This window comes from Mercenaria mercenaria, chromosome 1, assembly GCF_021730395.1.
Source record: "Mercenaria mercenaria strain notata chromosome 1, MADL_Memer_1, whole genome shotgun sequence".
Taxonomy (NCBI): domain Eukaryota; kingdom Metazoa; phylum Mollusca; class Bivalvia; order Venerida; family Veneridae; genus Mercenaria; species Mercenaria mercenaria.
The window spans coordinates 71,690,246-71,703,521 of record NC_069361.1 but is presented as its reverse complement, the minus strand read 5'-3'; positions in this window follow the sequence as shown (position 1 = coordinate 71,703,521).

Sequence of the window (13,276 nt, the reverse complement as noted above, 5' to 3'; positions counted from 1 at the left end):
GTTTTTTGTACCGAAATGTACTTTGACCTTGAGATTGACCTAGTTTCACATTTCTGTAGCTACAGCCTTCAAATTTGGACCACATGCATGGGTTTGTATACAGAAATAAACTTTGAACTTGACATTGGCCTAGTGACCTACTTTCACATTTTTGAAGGTACAGGCTTCAAATTTGGACCACGTGCATAGTTTTGTGTACCGAAATGAACTTTGACCTTGATTTTGACCCAATGACCTACTTTCACATTTTTCAAGCTAAGCCTTTAAATTTGGACCACGTGCATAGTTTTTTGTTTTGAAATAAAATTTGACCTTGATTTTGACCTAATGACCTACTTTTACATTTCTCAAGTTACCGCCTTCAAATTTGGACCACGTGCATAGTTTTTTGTACCGGAATGAACTTTGACCTCGAGATTGACCTAGTGACCTAGTTTCACATTTCTGTAGCTACAGCCTTCAAATTTGGACCACATGCATGGGTTTGTGTACAGAAATAAACTTTGACCTTGACATTGACCTAGTGACCTACTTTCACATTTCTCAAGCTACCGCCTTCAAATTTGGACCACGTGCATAGTTTTTTGTACCGGAATGAACTTTGACCTTGAGATTGACCTAGTAACCTACTTTCACATTTCTGTAGCTACAGCCTTCAAATTTGGACCACATGCACAGTTTTGTTTACCGAAATGAACTTCGACCTTGATCTAGTCTTTAAATTTGGAACATTCAAAAATGGCTCAATGGTGGGTGCAAAGATCACTCTGTGATCTCTTGTTACCAAGAGAAGTGGCCTACGATTTGTAACCTTCGTTGACAATTTCCCAGACTATCCGGCACATTTTCCCGGATTTAACACATTTAATCACTTAAAAAGACACAAAAACAAAAATACCATGCAATTTTGGAAAACAGTTTAACGTATTTTAATTTGATAGAGTAGATGGGTTTGTTAGCTCACCTGAGGACGAAGTGCTTTATGGTCATTGCCCGTTGTCCGTCAACATTTTGCTTTAAACAACATCTCGTCCTAAACCACCAGGCCAATTTTGATGAAACTTCACATGGATGATCCTTTGGCGGTCTTTTTTAAAAATCGTTCAAAGAATTGAATTCTATACACAACTCTGGTTGTCATGGCAACCGAAAGGAATACCTTTATCAATCTTCTTGTCCAAAGCCACCAGGCCTAAGGCTTTAATACTTGGTATGTAGCATCATCTAGTGGACATCTACCAAGACTTTTCAAATTATCCCCCTAGGGTCAAACATGGTCCTGCCCTCGGGGTCACATGGTTTATATAGACTTTTCTTGCATACCAGACGGGATTTCCGGTATTTTACCGGTGCTGGAAAAATCCATCTTACACCCCAGGGTGTAAGATGACTCTCGTGCTGTAAATGACGTATTACGAACTACATATATGTAGAAGATTTATGTAGTAATTTATATTTTATTTAAAAAACGGAATAAAAATTCAATACCTTGACAGTTCCTATTGGTTCCTGATAGCATATTTCTCGATTCAAATCACGTTATTTTATCAAAAATTCATAACGTTACGCTGCAACTGATAAAACAAAACCGGAACTAAACATTGTTATTTGTTTTGAAACGTCATGACGCCTTTCCTGTTTACGGACGTTGGTTTCCCGCGCTTTGTTTAAATACACTGCCATAAGAAATAGTTCTAAAAAGAAAGCTGTTCGATTGATTTTATTTTTATTATTATTTCTTGAAATCGGTATGCAAGAAAATGATTCTGTCACTGGTTATAGGTGCAGATGTAAATATCCGGCTCTCGGGTAACTGTTTAGGCTGTAACTCGGCAGGGAGCCTCGTTACCGCCTGAACAGTTACCCTCGAGGCCGGATATTCCCATCTGCACCTACAACCAGTGAAAGAATCTTATAATATAGGAGAACACTTTGAAAATCATTTTTATCTAAAACCACAGCGCCTGGGGCTTTGATATTTGGTATGTAGCATCATCTAGTGGGCTTCTACCAAGATTGTTCAAGTTATATCACTGTGGTCGAATATAGACCCGCCCTTGGGTCAGATGATGTATATAGACGTACATGGGGAAAAACTTTGAAAATTTCCTAGTATAAAACCACAGGCCTAGGGCTTTGATATTTGATAGCATCGTAAAGTAGTCTTTACCAACATTTTTCAAATTATCGCTCTGGGGTTAAATGTATGGCCCCGCCCCGGGGGCGGTTAAATTATTTAAATAGACTTGTCTTCAAACACCATCCTCTCTGAAATCATTTGGTGGAAGTTGGTGAAACTTGACGTGGATGTTCCTTTGGTGGTCCTCTTTCAAAGTTGTTCAAACTGTTCCGTTTGGTTGTACATAGGGTCCAGCAGAGTTTAAAAAAAAAACCTAACGTCTCCTGGTTTTCAGTTTCAAAATGATTTCACACAAATGTCCTTAAGTTACCCTCTGTCAAACGTTTTAAGGTTTGTTTGTTCAAATTATTACGATTCGTCAAAAAGCATGGCTATATGTGATATAGCGGAAACTTCTACCAAGATTGTTCAAATTATTCCGATTCCTCAAGATCAATGGCCGCCAGAGAGCGTGGCCAGAGAGCGTGGTGTCTTTTTCTCTGTATGTATATAGTGAAAACTAAAAATCTTGTATGAAACTGTTGGTCCGATTTTAAGTAAATTCACACAGATCATCTGCCAAGATTGTTCAAATTATTACAATTTCTTACAAAACATGGCCACCTGAGAGCGTGGTCTATTTTGCCTGTATGTATATAGTGGAAACTTTAAAAATCGCCTTGAATGAAACTACTGGCCAAATTTTTAAATATTTTCACATAAATGGCCATTGTGTGATTTATTATCAAGATGAAAGGTCAAATTATTCCGATTCCTCAAAAAACATGACCGCCAGAGGGCGTGGTCACTTTTCCCTATATGAATAAAAAATATATACATGTATATTCATAACCGTTTATTTAGTTGAAACTTTTACTGTTCAGGCGAGTAACTAAACTCGGCGGAGCGATATAGGGCCATCATGTCCCTCTAGTTTTAAAGGCACGTGACAGGTGGAATACGTAATAGGTTTATATATCAGGAAGGCAAATTGTAAAGAATGTCGAAAACTCCGTATTTCTTGTGTGCATTTAGTTGTCGGATTGTCCGTCTGTCGGTTTTCGATCGATAACTGAAGAACGTTTAGGCCTACAGGCGTCAAAATTTAAAGGATGATCGCCTGTGTTAATTAGAAGAATCCTCTTGTTTTTGAGGGCAGTTGGTCAAGGTCGCAGTGGCTTTGATACTGAAAACGGGTTCCGATGTATAACTGAAGAACGCGCAGGCCTACAGGCAACAAACTTTATAAGATGATCGCATGTGGTCAGCAGATAAACTCCATTGTTGTTAGGGTCAGTAGGTCAAATGTCAAGGTCAGAGTCTGATAGATAACTGAAGAATGTTTTGGCCTACAGACGTCAAACTTCGAAGGATGATTACCTGTGGTCACTGGTCAGTAGATGAAGCCAACAGTTTCTGAGGAAAGTAGGTCAAAGATCAAGGTCGCAGTGATCTTATGACTGAAAACCGTTTCCTGTCGGTCACTGAAGAACATTTTGTCCTACAGGCAACAAACTTCCAAGGATGACTGCATGTGGTCAGCAGATAAACCGTATTGTTTATGGGGTCAAAGGTCAATTTCGCAGTGACCGTGAAACTGAAAACTGTTTCCGATCGATAACCGAAAAATGACTAACAGGCGTAAAAACTTCATAGGATGGATATGGTTGGTCAATAGGTGACTCAATTTGTTGTCAAAGGTCGTGGTCATTGTGACCTTGGAATTGAAAAATGATTCCGATCGATAACTTAATACTACTTTGGCCTACAAGCACAAATGCCTTATTCTACAATCTTCAAATTTAATACGAGAATTGCTTACGGTCAATGTACTACCTCTATTAATTTTAAGATCAGTGGATCATGGATCAAGGTCACAGTGACAGTTAGTACAAACACTGTTTCCGCTCAGTATCCTGAAAGCGACTTCACCTGTCTAAGGTAACAGTAAATGTTTGTGAAGGAAACATTTCTGCAAAATCTCTTGAGAATACCTTGGAGTATGATCTTAAGTTTGTTATGCACACATGGTTCAAGCTCAGTATAACTTTGCAGGCACATAGCTAATTATGTAGCGAAAAGGCCTTATTAATTTGAGGACACTGGGTAGTATGTCAAGGTCGCACTCACTATTTCCGCTATACATAGGATGCTCTGTATCTCGTTACCAGCGAAATGATCCCTATTGATTCTGAGGTAATTGAATCAAAAGTCAAATCACAGTGACTAAAAAACCGTTTCTGCTCATTTTTAGAATCTAAGAATGTCTTGATCTACAATCTTCAAATTTTAATAGGCACATTGCTTATAGTCAGTGATTGACCTCTATTAATTTTGAGGCCAGTGGGCTAAGGTCAATGTCATAATAACTATTAATACAAAAACTGTTTCCGCTCAATATTTTAAGTAGGCCTTGACACGCGATCGCTAATTTTGACAGGCACATTGCTTACGAGCTGTGAAAAAGCTCAGTGACTGTTAATACAAGGTTGGTTACTGTGACCGTTAGTATAAAGTCTGTTGCTGCTTACTGTCTTATGAAGGCCTTGGCATTGTTTGGCAGGCTCATTGCCTATGAAAATGATTAAGTTTAAGGTCAATGTGTCAAAAGTCAAGGTCACAGTGACTTTAAGGGTAGAAACCGTTTCCTCAAACTTTGCAGGCACGTTGCTGATGGGTAGTGAATAAGCCATATTGATTTAATGTCCTTTGTGAATGTCGCAGTCAACCGTTTCCGCAAAATATCTTGAGAACATATTGACTTAGGGTTCTCAAACTTCGCTGGCATATTGCTCTTGCACATTTTCTTTTATGCGACATGTAATGCGTATCACTAATTAAACATTATATCCCTGTTTCTCGTATTCTCAGGGTTTCTCATATTCTCGTTTTTTTTTTGCCTTCAAGTTGTCAAATAATTTAATGTTTGTTATTTTCTAGACAGGAATGGTACAAAACTGACACACTGAAAATTTCAAGTGATTTGAATGCATATTGACGAAACTATCAGCATTTTACTCGGTTTTCAAAAAAAATCCTTATTTTTTTCTGGTGGTGTTAGCAAATTTGCCATAAATTATTGATTATGCAATTAATTGTAGTATTTCTTGATGTATTTACAACAGAATATATCTTTTTATAACACAATGGTAATTTTAATGTTTTAGATTCTACAACTTATTTGTGATGAAAAGTCAAATCTAAATCCACGGGAATACGAGAAACTCTTGGTCCATTTCTGCGGGTGAGGGTGGTATCAAAAACAGGAACAAAATAATTAAATGGGATAATTTCAGTAATATTTTATGACTCCATCTGAAAGACAAGTGAATTTTCTACAAAATAACACCCAAATGCTGTTTATGAAATGGTAAATCTGTTACTGGGAATAAAAACAACCCCTTAGGCCCCCGAGAATATGAGAAAACAGGATACATAATATACATGAATATTTAGAAACTGTTCGAACTAAATTTACTGAAAAATAATTTAACCATGTATATTTTGTTTCCTCACGGACCCTTTACCTACTCGATCGCGTCTATATTCTCCTGGTGTATGGGTGCTTTGGAATTTCGGTTGTCATGACAACACAGATGACATTTTTTGTAAAATATAGTAGAAGTTGATTTGCTTTAGATAAACAAATACTATACATGTACTACTAGTTTCTGCATGAACATAAGAAAACCAACGACTTTCCAGTAGTTTAAACTATTTATTATGAAATAGTTATACATGTATCGTACAAGTTATAAGAACCATGAGAACGGCCAAATATATTCAATATGTGGCGGCCACATTTTGAATAAGGCATTATGTATATGTCAGTGGATGTGTACAAGCCTACTCTTAAGAGCACTTGACCTTAGCAGGTCCAAATTTATCATACTTTCAGTTTGAACAAGATTGAAACGCTATCAATATGACGTGTACACAGAGTTGTAATGATCTCTTGATTGCATCTACATAAAGCATGGTACAATGCTTTATATATCTTTAAGCCCCAATATTTTTCAATATATTATGGAATTAATTATCAAAATACAATACAGATTTATTCTACCATAAATTACTACGGCCAGTGAAACACATTTCCGTCTCAGTTAAACAGATCAGTCATCGGCCAGCGTCTGTCTAATGGTATTCTCAAAATCTTGGAGGCAACTAAAAAGTATAGCTAATAGTTACTTGTGTTAGTGATGAAGTCCTGTCCATCCAAATGCACCATTCACACCTGTATAAAAAGAGAAGCCACTTCCAAACAGTGTAATATGGCAAATGCCAATTTATGTCGGGGCAGGTAAATGGTTAAGGTCACTGAGTACATTCAGGAACGGTCCATGGTTCCAACCAAGAACCCGGCCTGTCTGAAATAATGTCCGATGGGACCCTGAGGTCTGCCTTGAACGTTTTCACTTATATTTGTGTTTGTAGAAAGTGACATAATTTTGTTGGAAAGCTTCTAGCCTGTTTAGCATTGATGTATATAAAGAGGTATCAAGGTAATAGAACCATAGTTTACTAAAGACCCTGAGACCTTTGTTCTTTATTCTTTATCAAAAAATTTAACTATTAAGATATGATATATATATATGAATGTATTGTATCTGTTAAATTGATCAATTTTAGTGTTCTAAACAAAACACCCGATTGACAATTACCCCGTTTTATCAGTAAGAATCAGTAACCATTATGTATAATTTAAATGTTCAATTGTCACTGTTAAGTTCTCCCCGGGGTGTTGTTTGAAAATTTGCATTAATATCTTGTCGTTTTAGTTGACCTTGTCTTAAGATATTTATAATAACTGTCGACCTTTCTTGTCATTTTCTGTTTCAGCTCATTAATTATTATATACTGTAGAGATAAAAAAAAGTTCACTTCGGACGTTTTCAAGTGTTTAAAAATATATTTCTTTTATTTTCAAACGAAAGGCGTATATATGTGCGGGTAGATAAAGACCCGCATATTGCAGCTTTGTTGCATATTATCTGATATTTTTAACAAGAAAAAATATTAAAAAGTGTCAGCTTGGTAAAGTCTAATACACGTCACACACATAAAATTATAGCGTTCTGCTGTGTTCGCTCAAAACATAGAAATAGACGCGTTAGCTGGCAAACATTCTTTGCTATAGTATAAACAATCCTTCTAACCTCTATTAAATAATAATAATAATTATAAAAATAATATAATAATAATAGTATGTTGTTGTTGTTGCTGTTGCTGCTGCTGATGATGATTTTTAAACAATTCTTCTCACAGCTTTACTTTAAATTCATGTGGGACATGCATTCCTAACCTAGATATATCCCTTAAAAATTTAGGGGCACTCATTTCTTCCGGACACTGAAGGGTGTACGTGTGCGTGTGCGTGTATTCACACTCGCTTCACACCGGCTCATATACCTAGGTGTTTGAAATCACATTTATATAGTTCATACGGCTACACATTTTGCTAAGCTTCATGTAGCTACAGAAAGGATATTCATGAAAGATTTCATCATAACCTGTGATCATTTAACTTTAATAATTAATGTTTTAGCAGTTGGAAGTCCGGCGGACACAGAGTCAAGCTGAGTGCAGTATATAAGTAGTTGCTTTTTTAATTAGCCAGAGAGAAAAAATCTTAGTACCGGAAATTAGGTTTAAAAAGCGGCTATAGCAAATGTAACTTGATTTAGTATGCCTCAGTTGTATAGCATGGTTGAAATATAAGACTATTGATCTCATATTACCATGTGAAAAAGGGTGATAAACTGTGGTTAGTTTGTGTTTAGCCTTCAATGCAGACCATTGCCCAGTCCAGTATCCGTATCTTATCCATCCTAAACAGTTCAATCATCTTAACTTTAACATGTTTTAAGTCAATTTTCCCATTCGAATTCATTTGATAGGACTGGTAGTTTATTTTGGCCCGCGGATAACGTTTCTCAATGAATATATAGATTGTACTATACTGCAGACTGGCAGATGTATGTGTGGTATACAAACTGGTTAAGATAGTATTAAGTCAACATTCCAACCGAATTACTACTGTTTACTACAATAGTAGGAGTTAGAGTAACTGACAATTGTTTGCAAACGATACATTTATTGCTTTATTAGCTTTGGAGGATTTGTAACACTCAGTGAAAAATACGGATTATCCATCCAAACCGGTATACTTCGTTATTTTAAATTTATGCTTAACTATTTGAAATGTATATAAAGGAGTAGCATTACATGGTATTGAGATATCCCCGCGGGCGCCTGTGCAGAACCCAGTCGAGCTTGGGGTTGTAGCCGAATATACCATTTGTTTGTACATTTGTCACAGCTGGAGCTAATGCATATTTCATTATTTCGTTCTGTCGCAGAACTTCGTTATTGTGTCCCATCGAACGTGGCCAAACGTCGCTCCTGCTAAACGTCGCATCTCCAAGCGTCGACCCGCCGAAAACGTCGTCTTTTTGTCTTATGGGAGGTAAGATTTAAATATTTCTTGACACTTGTGTTAGCCCTTTACTGGAGTGTTACGGGAGGTGAGGTGTATTTATATACATGTATGTTCGTCCGTCCCATTCTGTGCTAATAACTAGACATGTTTGTCGCAGTGAGGCAATAACAGATGAAATATCAGCGTGAGATACAGCTATAGATATATCCCGATTTATTGCAATGTTTATCCTTTATGCCTTTATCCAACCGTTTAGTTCATCTTTAATATTGTGAAAGATCCTAAAATATGGGAGGACTGACGGACAAACGGACAAAGCAAAAAACGTTCACATTATGTATATTTCTAAATTTCATTAGGTTATCGCTGTTTTTCAGTTATCTCAGGAGCCCCTTATATTCCAAAAAGAAAAAAAGGCAAATTTATCGTCCTTAAATAATTGACCTTTAAAATGACCAGATCTTGCGCTTCTTATTGGGAAAAATATTTCAGCCAATCAAAAACATGTGCAGTCTGACATGAAGAGCCCAAATATTACTTTGAACATATTGTTCACGGTACCCAACAAATGTTCTCTCATTTTCTCGGACGGACGGGAGAACGGACTCACGCACGGACGCATGCACACATGCACGCACGCACATACAGTCATTTTGTATGTCTATGTCGAGCTTAATTTAACGCAGACATATCTCGACAAAAAGGCCGTGTATATTCTCCATTTTGCCCTCTGTCTGTCTGTCTGTCTGTGTCAGAATTTGGAGGAGCGACATTCGGCGGGGCGCCATAATGATGTCTAATTGGTGAGGTGACGTTCAGCGGTGCGGCATATGACGGTTCGTCATTCGGCAATGTGACGTTTGGTCAGTCAGCGTTTGGCGGGGCGACATTTGGCGGGATGCCATAACGACGTTTGCCGTTGTGTCGTTGTGACGGAACGACATAGTGTAATGGTACAAATCAGCCACCATTGGTAATCTTAATGGCGCATAAAAATGCAGAAAATTAAAATAGATTCAATGAGTAAAAAATTAATTAAGCATAAAATATGAACTACTTATGTACATAAAAGAATAGTGAACCTTAAAATATAAAAGCCACTGCAGTTAGTTAATGTTCTCAGATTATTATACAGTTACATGACATAACTGATTGATTTAACTAAAATAGTTCCCGCTTAATAAAATGCTTCTATCATACACTAACAGAATTATAGTTACCGGTCAATAGTCAAAACTATTTGTTCCACCAGCGGGTTTGAAAGACAGATGACTTAATAGTTGTGACTATGAACCGCGGCAAGTCATTCAATAAGTGTTTTGTTACATAAAATCAGACATCAATTTCAAAGTTTTTTCTAAAAGATTTGACATTAACTCAGCCAACATTGGTTGAACTTTAGACCGGTCAGTAGTCGCCACAAATCGGCGTAAGGAACCGATGATAATAATAGCCTACAATTCTTAAACATGTGAGACGCCAGGTTAAAACGGACCATGGGTATTCTTTAGTTTTCGCGTCGCATTTATATACAGCATCGCAAATTATTTGTTCTACCATAACCTTATTACAAAACACACACACACACACACACACACACACACACACACACAAATGAAAAAAAAAAGAGAAAAAAACGCGATGGTCGTTTTGACGCAGCATCTCACATATTGAGATCATATGCCTAATTTCTAGCGTGCTGTATCCAGCGGGTGACGCTGTAACCACAATCAGTGTAAACCTTAAGATTCCTCGTGTATTTTCTCAGATTAACATCAAGAAAACCGTGTGAACTATGTCAACATCACACATTCTGTCTGAATTAATTAAGCGCAGCTTCCGCTGCATTCTTCTTCAGATCTGGTTCATTCTTATAACTATCCATACACTCACACTTTCGCACACGCGCGCACACACTTAGGATGAGCTTCTCCATCCCTGTTCTATTTCTTCCAAAACAAAACAGAAACAAAACAAAACAAAACCAAAAAAAAAAAAAAACAGATTCTTTCAGCGGTTCCAACATTAAACATACTATATCCGACTGCTTTACTATGTATATGCAGTGTTCGTGTGTACGTGTACTGCACATGCACATCGCATTTATTTTTTCAATAGACTTTAAAGTAGAAATTATAAATCAATATGATATCTGATGAATATAAATTCCTATGTTTCATCAAAATTAGACCTAAAGAGCTCAGTCTGAAGTACTCTGGAACTGATTCCAGAACCTTTCATGAATTCCATACGTCTATAGCCAAATCCACGTGTTTGTTTTGTAAAATTTTAGTAATGAAGGTGAACCAGATTTAACAGTTCACTATTCTTGATATCGACGAAATATGATTTAACTTTCCTGAAAAGCTGATAGTGTAAGATGTGATATCAATTAGGAACCTCCGTGCTGGAATATTGTCAAATAATACTGTACCGATAAGGGGAAGTAACACTGTGTTGGAGTTTGATCAATAGGAAGAGAACTATACATCAAGGCAAAGTGATTGAAAAAGGACATTGCTAAATAGAACTGTTCACAGGACCCGGGTACACAGAGTTTTCTCATGGATTGCCTAATGTCTAGTGCATCTATGTTCATAAAAATACTAAATAATCAGTTATAAGTAGCCTAGGCCTAAAGTTATTTTAAATGACAGAAAAAAAAAACACTTTTAGATCTAGTATTTGCGGCGCATTAATTGAGGCTGTCATATTTTCGTATAAAAGGGAGCTGAAATAGATTCTATTGGAAATTTCTACATTTGAAAATGCTGGAAAAATATTATGTTTTTTTCCCCTATATATAGGGGTCTTTAATCTGCAGCTAGACCTGCATGTAATTTTTGGCAGATCTGTAAGTACAGTAAGATCAGATGTGTAAGTATTATTTCCCCTTTTTAACTTAATAAGTATACGATCTATTTCTGACAAAGAACTAATTAATAGGCCTAAAAACTTATGCATTTATTAATTCCTTTTCCTCCATCCAAAAAAGAAAGAAAAAAATAGAAAGAAAAAGAAACGGTTATGATAAAACACAAACTCTAGATATATGTTGGTGGTGGTAGGCCTACGCCTACATTTAATTCATGATAGGCTTTAAAAAGTACAAAATAAAAACGCCTAGACTGCTAGCGGAGATAATTAATGAACCATATGGCTTTTCTGTTTCCAAAATGAAAACGTCCTTTGCAATGTAGATTTAGTTTTAGTTGCCTAAGACGTAAAAAAATGTTTGTTTCGGGTAGGGTAAAATGGGGTAACTGGGACACTTAAAGAAACACTGTTGAGTAATATTTTAGAAAGACAAAATATAAACTTGATTTATTGATATTTCAGTATGCGCAAACTATATAATATATGACGAATATAAACTTTTACAAATACCTGATAACCAGTGATTAAATATAAATTAATTAAACATTGCTCAAATGTCCCAAGTTACCCCACCCAGTTGGGGTAACTTGGGACATTTTAGTTTTATTAGAATTTATGTATATTACAGTCGCATTTATGACAAATGAAACCATTCATGTCCACAGATCAAAAAAGAATTCTAAACTGAAAATATAGCTCAGTATTAATTACAATTTATGTCTGTTTTGTAAAACAAGGATGCATAAAGAAATCAATATGTCCAATTTTTGCCTAAATTATGTCATTATTTGTTTCAATATATGCTTATTATATAAATCATTTAAAATAAAAAAATGTTATAAGTGTAAATAACTATGTATGAATTAAACATAAACTTGACATAATCCATTATGTACTTATATGTGTGATTTTTAAACTTGAAACTGATCAAAATTTTAAACAATCTTAAAACATAGATTTTATCAAATATTAACGTGACAATTAAAATGTGTGTCTTTTTTCACAAAGAAATAAGGACATTAACTAGCTGTTTGCATACAGGAAAACTCGGAGGGGATGAAATGTGTGGGGAATGAAGGCAGGGTTAAGGAGATCTAGAGGGACACATGGGCATACGCTCTCGGAAACTATTGGCAACTGTACCTAAAATGTGTTGTCTGGCCAATATTTGGTGTTTGCTTTAGCCTGAATATTTGACACAACGTCATATTTTAAAGGAGTAATTAACTAAAAGAACTACCATGTTGGCTTGACTGTCAGTTGGTTCCTGCGCTTCACCTAGTATAAATACTACTTATTAATATAAGATTTGCCGACAGTTTCTCTAAACATGAAAGAAATATCAGTATTAGCCTATTAGACTATCAAAAAATCTAAACTCACCAGATTTTACGCGGAATGAGTGGGAGGGGTTCACGGAACGATCTCCCTTTAAATAAACTTATGTGACTAAACAGTGACTTAGATCATGTAAACTTGGTATCGGGTAGAAAATTCAGTAGTTGCACCAGAGTCAAGCTAATATTATATTATGACCATGCCTGTGAACTAGTTGTATACTTACAAAATATCAGAGTTTCGTCATTACTAGACTTTCTTTCCTATTTTCATTTCATTTGTGGAAAAAGATTAAAAGTTGACAATTTATAGTGGTTATGTCCAGTTATGTACAACATTTTATGTACTGTCAATTGGAGTATATCCCCTTTTTCTTTCAGCATCCAGTTTGTTCAAAAATAAAATCACGGAGAACTTTGTTCTTAACGACAGTGTCCCACTTGCCCCAATACAGTAGGGTAAGTGGGACACTTTTGAAAAGGAACGTTCAAAAATAAAGT